This window comes from Denticeps clupeoides, chromosome 4 (genome assembly GCF_900700375.1).
Source record: "Denticeps clupeoides chromosome 4, fDenClu1.1, whole genome shotgun sequence".
In the NCBI taxonomy this organism is placed as follows: domain Eukaryota; kingdom Metazoa; phylum Chordata; class Actinopteri; order Clupeiformes; family Denticipitidae; genus Denticeps; species Denticeps clupeoides.
In genome coordinates this window covers 31,701,486-31,714,127 of record NC_041710.1, presented here as the reverse complement: position 1 = coordinate 31,714,127, position 12,642 = coordinate 31,701,486, and positions in this window count along the sequence as shown.

Sequence of the window (12,642 nt, the reverse complement as noted above, 5' to 3'; positions counted from 1 at the left end):
TCCACGCTCAAAAGCAAAACTTTCAACCCTCAGGCTCAGAGACAAGGCCTGCCTGTTCTAAACACCAGCGTATTTCTCCTTCAAAAGGGTAATGAAGTGTTTCTTTAAATGTGCTAATTCTGACTGGAGGGCTGCAAGTGCTGCATGGAGAGAGCAAGAGAATGCAGAAGAAGACGATACTACATCATTCCGTGCACCATACACCATAATTTTTCAGGATAATGATCATGTTGGGGTGGTAGTAGATGTGGGTAAGACACTCGCCTTGAACTAGAAGGTCACCAAGACCCAGGTTGAAACCCCACTTACTATCATTGTGTTCCTGAGCAAGACACTTAACCATGAGTGTCTCCAGGGGGACTGTCCCTGTCACTACTGACTGTAAGGTGCTCTGGAAAAGGGCGTCTGATAAATATCCTTCATCTTTTGTGAATGGATAAGTTTGGAAGTTACACTTGATAATGATTACGTGATATTATTGATGTATAAATACCACACGTCCAGTTTACTCAACACTTAACATCTGTGCAGTCTGCTATGGTAAAAGTTTATTAGGGGAATAAACAAGAGTCAATAATGATGTCTTTCCACTGACAGAGGTTCCCTTGTGTGAGACTGTGTCCTGCGGAGATGCACACAGCAGTCAGCTCGTAACCCTTTCCAGTTCTACGCCTTGGAAAATGAGCGGGCAACATTCCAGATCACTAAAGACTGTTCAGTTCCTCACACTAGCCCGTACTTACACACAATCCTGTATCACAGTAAGGCACAGACACGCTGATCACAGGAGAAACCAGTATGGGAAGCGTGAGAAACACGGGGAACACCTCCGAAAACGTGATGGAGAACAGCTCTGTAGACTCCAGATCATGGCTGTTGTAGGGGAGTGGGACTGGACCCAACAAGCTGAACATGACGCTCATTACACCTGTGAGGATCCCAATTCATGCCGAAGGGCCCTATAGATATAAACACTTGATGTCACAATCAACCTCTCTGCAGGCATCAATACCGCCGCCATAATTGGATGGGGTTCCAAGCTCATTCAACTGTGCTTCTCTGATGGTACAAGCGAATATACTGGACTTTTGCGCCACATACAGCTGTAATAACAAAGGATCAAGGCATAATATTTCATAGGTAAGATTTTATTTTATCATCTTGTATATTATGAAATTTTGTGTTTGACAAATAACGTTATTCATGTACAGTACAGGCCAAATGTTTGGACACACCTTCTCATTCAATGTGTTTTCTTTATTTTCTTGACCATTTACATTGATAGATTGTCAATGAAGGCATCAAAACTATAAATGAACACGTGGAGTTATGAACTTCTTCAAAATAGCCGCCCTTTGTTCTGATTACTGCTTTGCACACACTCATTCTCTCGATGAGCTTCAAGAGGTCGTCACCTGAAATGCTTTTCCAACAGTCTTGAAGGAGTTCCCAGAGGTGTTTAGCACTTGTTGGCCCCTTTGCCTTCACTCTGCGGTCCAGCTCGATTGGGTTCAGGTCCGGTGACTGTGGAGGCCAGGTCTCCACTTTTTGTTAAGTACATACCGAACATGAACAAATAATGAATGGGAACTTTTTGGGAGCCAAATGTATAAAAGACTTTCCTCTTCCATCGGGAGCTGGGGGGGTCTTCCCTCAGTTTCTCAGTCTTGCTGGCTCTGGCTCTCCCTGTTTCTAGAGGGCCAAGCGGCTGCTCTGCGGCTTGGCTCCTGGCTTTCCTCTCTCTTCCTCTATCCCTTTCTCCTTTCTGTAACATTGGTACCTTTTTTACATACAATATTTACATACAATATGTAACTAAAATAGTAATCTACTGGTGTTAATAAATTAGAAACTGTTTGTTCTTATAACCTCTATTGTGCCATTCCTCTTTCATGGCAGGTAACATCAGATTGAGAGTGTTTTAATACAGTGCTTGTGCATCTTTACAGAGGTGACGCTACAGGGCTCATCATGAAGATTGCCAGGGTTTTTCAGCTACCATTGCTGGCCTTTTTTGAGGTTTTTATATTTGCATTGTTCTGCAGGTAGTAGGAATCTAGTTTAGGTTTATTTGGAAATAAAGAATATATGCACTTATATACATTTTACACTTTCAACATAACATTATGCAATATTTAAAAAAATGCTTCTCTATCAATTTATTCATGGATTGGTCATAAATACATGTCTGATGAACCAAGGTAATAAAAATTGCTTCTCAAATTTGCCGGTTTATGGTGCTTTAATCCTGTATTCCATCTTGGCCCTGATAGACGTTCATTCATTTAAAAGGAACGTCACCCCATCCCAAGATGGTGGATCTGTTAACGTTTTATTTCTATGGAAGGGCCCTAGCAGGGGGACGTGAAATACTGCCTACTAAATCTAATAAACTGTTGTGCCATACTTGGCAGCAACAACTGCCGTCCACTTCAAACTCCTGCTTTTTTAGCCCCTCTGAAGCAGACTGGCTGTGTGGTTTTTTTTAAATCAAAACATTTTTATTGTGATTTTTCCATGGCATTACAAAAGACCAAAATCAAAATCTTCATAGAATTTTCTGACAGGGGAAGGAAGCGCAGAGGCAGGACTTTCTGGGAAAGGGTTTTTATTATAAATACAATAAAGTAACTCAAATAAACAAGGCACAATGGCCGAAAAGGGAAATAAAGGGGGACAACGTAAAGTAGCCCGCAGGCGTGTGCCGATTGGCAGAACTCAAGACTAAAACAAAGTTGCCAGGTTCAGTCCACAACCGAGTTCACTACAATGTTGAAATCCCTGGCTTTTAAAAGATGTCCTGATTGGCCACGCCTGGCAACATCAGCTGTGGCCAGTCCTGACGATAAGGACTAACTTCAGGGTAACTGCAGCATCCCTTTTAACTGAACCAAACATTGAGGGGCACAAAGAGAAACTGAGTTCACAAGTGCAGAGTATCATCTGAAAAGGAGGTGCCCATGATGCCTTAAGTTTTTATCCACAGGTGAAGACTTCAAACCTGACACCAAGCCATAAAGAACTGAAACAAGCCTTTTACATGACAGAGCCATGTCCACATCTGTTTTTACAGCAGTATACACCAGACTGTGCTTGTTGTGTTTAAATGCCTTACAGAGAGTACATAGATCACACGTTCCACTGCACTGCAATAAGCAGAATTGTTTCTGAATAATGTACACAAACCTCCCTTCTCACTAAGCCTCTCTGTTGTTCTTCACTGGTTTTGTGTATCTGTAATCCATCCCTCTGGAACCTTTTTTCCCATCTTAATCTGCTTATTCTGACTGCAGTAAAATCTCCCAGCCGTACCATCTCCATCACTACCCTGCTAAAGCCATCTGTAATATTTATTATCTTCACACGTCCTTCTGCAGAAAGGGATTTGGTGTGGCGATACGGGTGGGATCATGTGACTTGTTGAACTCTGAAGAACGGAACAGATCGATATTTTAATTAAGAGTGGCAGTGAATATGTCCGCAGCGCGCAGGCCACAGATGGCACCCCGCTGTCCCCAGCTTCTGCGCCGTGTGGCTTCTGAGGCTGGGATGATTGGCGGGTGGGCGAGCGAGTGGGTGGAGTGTGTGGGCGGGCTATATTTACTGGAGTCAGGTGGAATGCTTCAGTCGTAGCACTGTTGCAGCCTGGCACCTTCAAGTTCCACGCTCACTCGAACAAAATGCCCCGGATACCATTATACCATATGGTAATTTATCTAAACAGGATGAAATGTTCTGCTTTTTTTTTTGTCATGGGCTTTCATGAAGATTTTGGTTTTGCATCTGATGGCAGATGGCAAATTTCTATATGATGACAAGTGGAAGCCCCACTAAATAAACACTGCTAATCGCTGAGAAGTTTCTGCTAAAACTTCTTAAGAGTTTCATACCTCAAAAGTTGCTGACAGACTTTGTGTTGTTTATAGCAGATTCCACAACTGGACCTAACGTGATAATCCATCGCCTGGTGACCACCGAATCCACGTCAGGAGGGTGTGGTATTCAATTAGATATATCTAGATGTGAATTTGTACTCATGCCTCAGTCCTGAATCCTACCAGTGACTGAGTCCCGATTCAAAGACAGTCCAGACCAGTGTCCTTCATGTCTCAGTCCAACAGGAACAGCTGGTGATGCAAATAGGAAATTAATGCAGCCCTGACTGCAGACTCACCTACGTGCAGATTGGCCAGCCAATAAGCCAACCATCCTGGTGTCACAGTGGAAACTGGAAACCACTCGTTGAATCGACTGGCTGAGGCAAAAGAAACACTCGATTCTCGATTTCACGGAAGACGATATGGTGGCATAGTGGGTAAGGTAGGGGACTTGTAACCAAGGTATCACTGAGGTGCCACTGAGCAAAGCACAGTCCCCACACACTGCTGCCCTCTGCTCACCAAGGGTCATGGTTTAAATGCAACATTTTGTTGTGTCACCATGTGCTTGCTGTCTATCACAATGACAAAAACAATCACTTTCAGCTTTAGCGTCATTGGAGTAGCTCAAAATCCAAGAATAGGGCACTCAGAAACCATGTAAAGGATGACGTCATTTAAAACTGCGGTAAAAAGGAGCTGCCAGAGTAGTGGCTCTGCACAGCAAGCACGGCAGTGGTCTGGCAGCCGCCAAACGGAGCTTAAGGAACTGAGTTCCTCGTCACTGCCAACTCTGAGCCGGAGCCCAGCATCTCAGAGGCTGACCCCTCTCGATTGTTTCCACAGAACTCAGCCTCAGGGTGGGGAAATGGCCGCTCCTGTTGGAACCATGTGACCACATGCTTCCAGCCGCTGTTTCATGCCTCCGCCGCTGTTGCGCGAAGAAGGCTGAGCCTGTTTTGTCAAGAGAGGAGAGTGAATATTTCTGCCTCTGATGGCCAGGGAGCTTGTCACGTTTCACGTAAAACAAGCACTTTTCTGTGGCTTGGATGGCTGCTGTTTTTCTCCTTCCTGTCAGCTTTACAGAAGCAATTCACTTGATGATCATGCACATTTTATTGATCAAAAGTTACTTATGAATTTTAATGCAAAGTTACGCAAGGTAAACACATTAGCATGTGCGTATATATATTTATGGTGATTTATAAATTCTGGTCCTTTAAAGGACAGTCTTCTTGAAGTGACTGTAACGAATCATGATGATGCTGTCACTGGATGCTGTCACAGCCCTCAAAAACTGCAGACACCAGAGGAAAAAATGAAGACATTTTGAAGTCAACTAAATTCAAAATGAATCTTGTTTTTGTCGATGGGAAACTGTTAAGGGTCTGTGAGGACAGTGAATGCTCCTCTTGCTCATTTACACAGATTTTTATTATTCTGAAGAATTGTGTTTTCCCTTGACATTTGATAAAGACTGAAGGGTCTTATTTCTCCAAAGGACCCAGCTTATTACAAAAAACCTAAAGGATGAATTAGATGCTAATAAACATGGGAGACTTCAGTCTATAGCTCTTTTCACAAGACAGAAAATGCGAGACAAAAGGAAAAACAATGCACCAGAGAGAAGATTTCAATCTCAGATCTAATTATTCGCTGGAATGATGATGTCCTCTGCTGCAGGAAGGACCTGCTGTTGTTTAGTTAACAGATGAGCTCTTTTACCCCAGAGTGAAACCAGAGGAGATACTTATCAAACTTCACAGTCTCAAACTACACAAAGACTACACCTCACCATGCTGCATTAATAAAATAGTAAGAGTAGATTATAAATATACTATGACTTTAGCTGGCCTGATTAAAACAGGACTGTGGTCCTTTAAATAATGTGCAATGATGTAAAATTGCCGTACATGAACAAACACATGAACCTGATGATCTGAACATGTCCCGACGCCGGTGTTTTTGTTTTAAACGATTGACCATCCTTGTTGGGTCGTGGATTGTCTAAAGGTCTTTGTACATTGTGTCTTCATCGCCACTCTTTTCATACAATTATTCCCTGGAGGCGCGTTAGCGGACATTGTCTCCAGGGGTTGGCGAGACGGGGGACGTGGGCGACATGGAGCGGGGGTGCTTGAAGTGGAGTGGGGAAGAGCTGGGGGACTGGAAACCGCACGGCGGCGGGAGGGGCACGTGATGCTGGAGAAGGTGAGAGGCTTCGGGGCCGAGGAATCGGGCTGGCGGAAGTAATGGTCGACAGCGGGGTCCGTGAACAGAGTCGCTGTCAGTACTCGGCATGGTGTCGAGCGCATCGAGGGCAACCGAGAGCAGACAAGGGCGAATCCACAAGGGTGAAAGAGCCTTCAAACGAGTCGAAGTCGGCGATAGGCAACAGTAATCCAAAGAAAAGGTGGTCAGCGACAGAGGGATAAATCACACTGAAGAGCGGGTGAAGTGCTCAGCTGGCGGATGGAAGTTGGTCGGCAAGGCGGTGGACCTCGACAGCAATGTTCACTGTACGGTGCTTAAAATACTAACCTTACCAATTGCAGAGCAGCCTCACAAACAGCAGCATAGCAAACTGTGTTGAGCAGTTATGGGTCCACCTCGCTTTGTCTAACATGCCAATGACATTCAATTCATTACTGGTCATCATGTCATGTGTTAATTTATTATTTATGTAAATAATTTTTTTTTATGAATTGACAAGCTCACAATTTAGCCATCATGCCATCATTATCACTCATTCAGATGCTTCTTTTTTTTGCTCTGGGATCACACCGCTGCCTTACTAATGAGAATCGATTCAGACAGAGCTGAAATATTTACAGTGCTGCTGTAATCCCTGTGAAATGCAAATAAATTCGGGGCGTACGTTACCGCGCTGACGAGCAGTGTCAGCGGCAATTAACGTGCGTCAGGACCGCGACTATTCAGAAATAATACTAATGTTACAGTTGAAGAGGACTCTCCGTGACCTCAATGCACACTGCGTTGTCCACCAAAGTGGAATTGGAACACGGGTGCTGCAGGTCTGTCACAGCTCGCCAGCTGGGGAGAGGAGACCATTTCTACTTTTTCGTTATTGCCACAACACCCTCCGTGCTGTAAACTCTAACAGGCTCTGTGATCTCTGCAATGGCGCTGCTGTGCATGATGAAAGGGTTTCTGAGCCTTTTCATTCATCTCCCGCGCCACTAAAGAGCCACTCACCATGCTTAAACAGCCGTGACAGTTCTCTAAGGTCAACACTTCTTCTCACCGGCGCCTTAAATGTCTAGCTCAAGCAGATGAATAAAATGTCTTTTCCAATATTCATAAGCGTGTCCACTACAGCTCTTTTCTTCAAAACTCTTCAGTAGCTCTGCATTAATAAGTCATCGGTTATTGCAGAGTGCAGCTTTGATCTCTTGCTCTGAGTTAAGAGCAGTTTTGCACCGCAATGTCTGTGGTCACTATCTGCTCATTTTGTGTGTTTTTTTCTTCTTCTTCTCATTTGTCTTAATGAAGACCCTCTGTGCATCTAGTTCTATGTCAAAGGTAAAACCTGCCTGGCATAAATACAGCACAGCGGCCCTGGCATCAGATGTCTGTGCGCAGAGCAGTAGAAGCCTGGAGTAGGCATGTGTGTGTAAGATGTCGCAAGATGTCGCAATAACTTTGTGTGTGTACATACAGAAGCAGTAAAAGGTTTGGACACATCTCCTCTGAGGCAGTTATGGAGTCTAAGATGGAGCGATTTTGAAGAATCCAAGGCAAGAAACATTTAGCATTTTCGTAGCAGTATGTGTAATGAATCTGAACGTATTCAGGACGGTTTGGAAATCGTCCTTGCTGACTAATTGTCTAAGAGCGTGAAAAAAATGCTGCCATCACAGCAAAAGCTCCCTGCTTTGGAGAGGCACAAATATTAAACAATTTTTGGTTTATTACATAACCTCACGTGTCCTCGGTTTTGGTTTATGATGTAAAGAATGCAAGACCCATAGATGAAACAATAAACAAACCAACAAAAAACAATCCCTGGTCACACCCCTGACTCAGATGCCCGCTATCACTGCTTCAGAATGCTTTAATTTGCCTGTTGTAGGTTCTATACGTGTAATTGCTCCACATTGTTCATTTTTGTTTGAAACATCTGGGAGCAGCTTGCTGTAGAAAAGCATGCTTAGATCTCATTAGCAAAGACTTTCATGTCTGATATCCTCAGATGGCCTGACTCATTTACGATCCCTCCTGGACATTATTTTATAAATGGTAACATGTTCAGGGGAGGGAAATTTCCCTATAAAAAAAAAAAATTCACTGGCTGCAAATGCAGACATCCTCTGTGACACTTGCTGAAGTAAAAACAGAAACGGTCCAATTATAACTGGTTGTTGTTAGAAATTCTGCCCGACACACACAAGCTGTCACACCTTGCGATAAAAGAGCTCTATATGGGGGGGAATGATGGACAAGGTATATTGCTGACTGCAGATGTCAAATCACCCACCCAGCACAGGAAATTAACTCCAGGTTCCTCAAAACAAAGGAAAGATGTTGCTGGCGATTAGTCAAGCTGGAGACAATGTAATGGATGGCGAAGGACGAGGAAGTGGCCACAGAGTGATTTATTCAGATTTTTCTCCCATAGGCTTTAACCACCAGGAGGTCTAGCATTTATCAGCAAGCCACTTTGAGTTATTTCTGTCTTCAAGCACTGTTGCAGTATTTTGGCAGCTCGTCTTTGTCCGATGAATTTGTGGTGTAGTTTTTCAGCGCGTTTGTGTACCTGCGCTGCAAAAGCCCACTGCGGCAGTGCTGTTTCTCCATCTGCTTGGTGTACTCGTTCTTTAGAAGCACCTCCGTAGTGCTTCTCCCATGCACATATTCACACACGTCTACCACCACACAGGGACGACAGCAGAGACGAAGGTATTTTTACAGCTTCATATGCGGTTTCATGTACATTTTTATATGTTCAGTTTGAAATGATCCTTTAGTGAGCACACTGTAACGCATGTCAACATATCCTCCTTTAAGTAAAATCATCTGGTTCAGTCACCCTGTGTGTACAAAAGCAGTTTATTTAACCAAATTAATTAAACACAGTTTTTAGATGATTGGTACATGTGACAGGGTGAGTCAAATTCCCAAATCAGCATTTGCATTTTGTCTCACCTCCCACATCACCTGGAGTTTCAAAACATCTAAGACCGAAAGCCCAGATTTCATTTATATGCCCCCCTTACAAGCTCATTTGTTTGATCCACCCACCTCTGGTTTTTTATACCCTGGAGATGAAATTATGAACATGCAGAGTGCATGTGATTAAGAACAAGTATGTCCAAAGGAATCTGTCACGGCCACCACTTCACCACCGGGCCCGCAGGGGTGTGCGGCCGTCAATGGGTTCGGCATGATCTATAAACATCTGGTGGCCATCTTGTTCACTGCGAGCTCATCGTGTGTTTACCTCCATTGTTGCAAGCACTTTTTCCTGCGTGACCAAACTTCAAATCAACTGCCACGTTCTTGTCTACCTGTCCCTGGATTCCTCGCCTGTCCCTGGATTCCTCTTCTGCCTCGCCCTCTGTTTAATCCACCATTTGTGCTTTCTGTTGACCTCACCGCCTTCTCCCTTGTGCCCAGTACACGCTACGATAATCCTGAACTGTGTTATTATGCCTTGTTCTTTTCCCCACAAGTACAAAGGCCATCTCTAGATCATTACAAGATGCCTCACTGGGGGCAAGGTTGTCACTGTCAGCTAGATTCAACAGCCCGGAGTCTGCAGCTCTCTTGCATCATGCACACTGCCAACCTATTCAACAATGAATCTGCTGATGGAAGGAAAAAAACAGACTAGTTTTAATGACCTACTTTGATCCCATGAGGCAAGCAAAGAAACTACAATCACATGCATCTATCATCTGATCCTGGGTAAGGTGGGATTGGAAGGAAAACAGGGTATTCCCAAAGAACAGGAATATATGGAATAAATATGTACTTGAATCTTGCAAATGTTGATTGAAATATTGACCCAGATACCGTTATTTATTTGTAATAAATCCATGAATTCAGCCATTGAAATGGAAAGTAGTCAGGTGGTCTGATGAGTGCTTTTAGATTCCTGGGATGAAATCCGAGGTTCAGGTTGTAAAAACCGGTTATAAACTCTCTCTCTACACACAAAAGTACAGTATTCAAACCACTTCAACTTGATGTTACCTGACATAAAGAGGCGTAGCACAATAGAGGTTAAAAGGATGAGCAGTTTCTAATTTATTAACACCAGTAAATTATTATTGCAGTTACATATGAATATTGTATGTAAAAAGGTACCAATTTTACAGAGAAAACCAAAATGAAAGACAGGAGGAAAAGATAGAAAAAGACAGAAAAGCCTGAACCATGCTTCAGAGACATCACCTGATCCAGGAGAAAAATGGGAGGAGAGAAAAGACTCGAGAACCGGAAGGCCCGGTTCCGATGGAAAAGAAGCTGAGAAGAAAAGGTCCCCCTCTACCACATCTGAACATCTTTTATACATTTGACCCACAGGAAGTTGTCACAGACCAATCAGAATTTGTTGTTTCTGTCGTCACGTCCTCAGAATCTCCCGTCTGGGGCAGACAAAGAGAGCAGGCGATCTCAAAAAACATGGCTGGAGCTTCACACCTATTATTTACCAAATGGTCACAAGAACAAAGAACAAGAGACCAACCCCCACAGACTATCACCAAACAAAGAGGTGTTTGCCTCTCCACAAGGCAACGTTGCAGAAGAACCGTGGTCCTGCAGAATGCCCCATCTTACAAGGTGAAGGAAGTCAAAGATGAGGCTGGGTGATTCTAATCTTAAGCAGAGTTTGTTGACAGGAATAAAGTTGTTCTTATGATCATGTTATGATCGGTATCTGGGTCAGTCTCTCCCTCTCACTCCTCACTACGCACCACCACACACAGAACTCACCAGATTCTAATACCTCGCTTTCTACAGTGTGGGTCTCAAGGCTGAATGGCTGGAGCCAGCACGTCTAGTGGTGTAAAAAACGTATCAGAGCTTAGCCTGGTAAGAAGAAACAAGGGGCAGAGAGTACAGAAACAGAAAGTCTGAACCCGGGGTTAAAAGCTGAATAAATGCTAAATAAAAACTATACACTATTTACTATGAAAAATCATACTAAATCCATCAGTCCAGGACAGGAATTCCAATTAAGGGCCATCAGGATTGTGGAGGATGAACCATTCAGTGGTTCATACAGACAGAACAATGACAACATCCTCATGAATGGTACTCCATGATTCAAGACGAACTCTTCCACCTGACCTGCAGCTGTATTTCAACACTGGACGTGCAATGCTCATGAAACTATGCTGATTTTGGGGAATGCAGAACTCTTTGGTGACAGAAGAAAAGCAGCGGGCAGCCTGAGTTGCACTTTTTACCTCTCAGGTGGAGTCCTGCAGGTGTCATTCTGGTGCTGATAAAAGGACATCTGTCACGTTTTGATCTTCTGACAGCCATGGTATCCATGAAGAGGTGAGCATAGGCGCCAGACTGGCTCTAGCTTCCAGCAGAGTCTTCTCTCGTGACCTTGGCTGCTCTGAAGCGTCTGATCTTCATCTGGAGGGTGGTGGAGTGAGTTTATAGTGCACATCTCATTGAAGCAGATCTGCTCTTCAGTCAAGATGTGATTCACAAAATATTGGATTTCTCCACACCACCAGGAAAGACTTGAAAACTAAAAATTATCAAATAAAATCGATTTTGTAAATTTAAGAGTAAAAGGTGCATGCTAATCTTCAAGTGATGGAAGGGACCTGGTGATGAATCACAGAAGCTTTAGAATGTTTCTGCTTTATGTCTGTTGCTGTATAGTGGGTTCATCATGGGTGAGCCTGCGCTCTAAGTCGAGTGGGCTTGGTGGCAGTGCATCTTTTATAGAATCACTGGCAATAACAACAACATTTGTTATTTACATAGCCCAAAATCACATACAATATGTCTCAATGTACTGTAGTTTGAAAAAATGGAGAAACTTGGGAAGTCAGAGAGGGACGCCCTTCCAGGGTAGAGTGAGCATGCAGTAAGTGTCAGTGCAGGGTTGCTGATGATTTGTCCAAGAAAAAATTGTGCAACATGTGCAGTGATAGAAAAGTCCAAAGTGAAGTATAGGGGATCTGTCCATGTTTGGAGGTACTGGACAGTGCAGAGTAGCATTAGACCAGCATGTGCTTTTTTTAAAAAAGGCTGCCATATCAATTGCTGGAAGTTAGCATTCACTTTCTCAGAGATTTACCTCACAACATGTGTTCTGTAGTAATGACAATACCTAATTATCTACACTGGTTCGCTTAACAGAGGAGTCTTTTTTTTCCCACAGCTGTTTGCTGCTGGGAGCTCTTGTTAGGACACCTACAGATGGAACCCACCAGCCAACACAGCCTGGCATGATTTATGAGAGGATGCTGAAAGATGGGCTCCCACAAAAGAAATAGAGTCAGAGAACTGCTCCCAGTACAGGGTTCAAAACAAATGAAAAGTGAACCGCATCCCAGAAGCAATACTACAGAGGCTGAGACGCACCTGGACATATGTCACCACTCAAAATGGGGCGGAAGAGAATGTGACCTAATATGATATGATTCTCCAAGGAAGCCAGGATAAAAATGACTAAAGGACATACAAACGACTCTCATGGTCTATTCCGTTTTACAAGAAATACAAAAAGTACTGAAACTGTGGCATTCACACCTGAGGACCCCACTCCCAG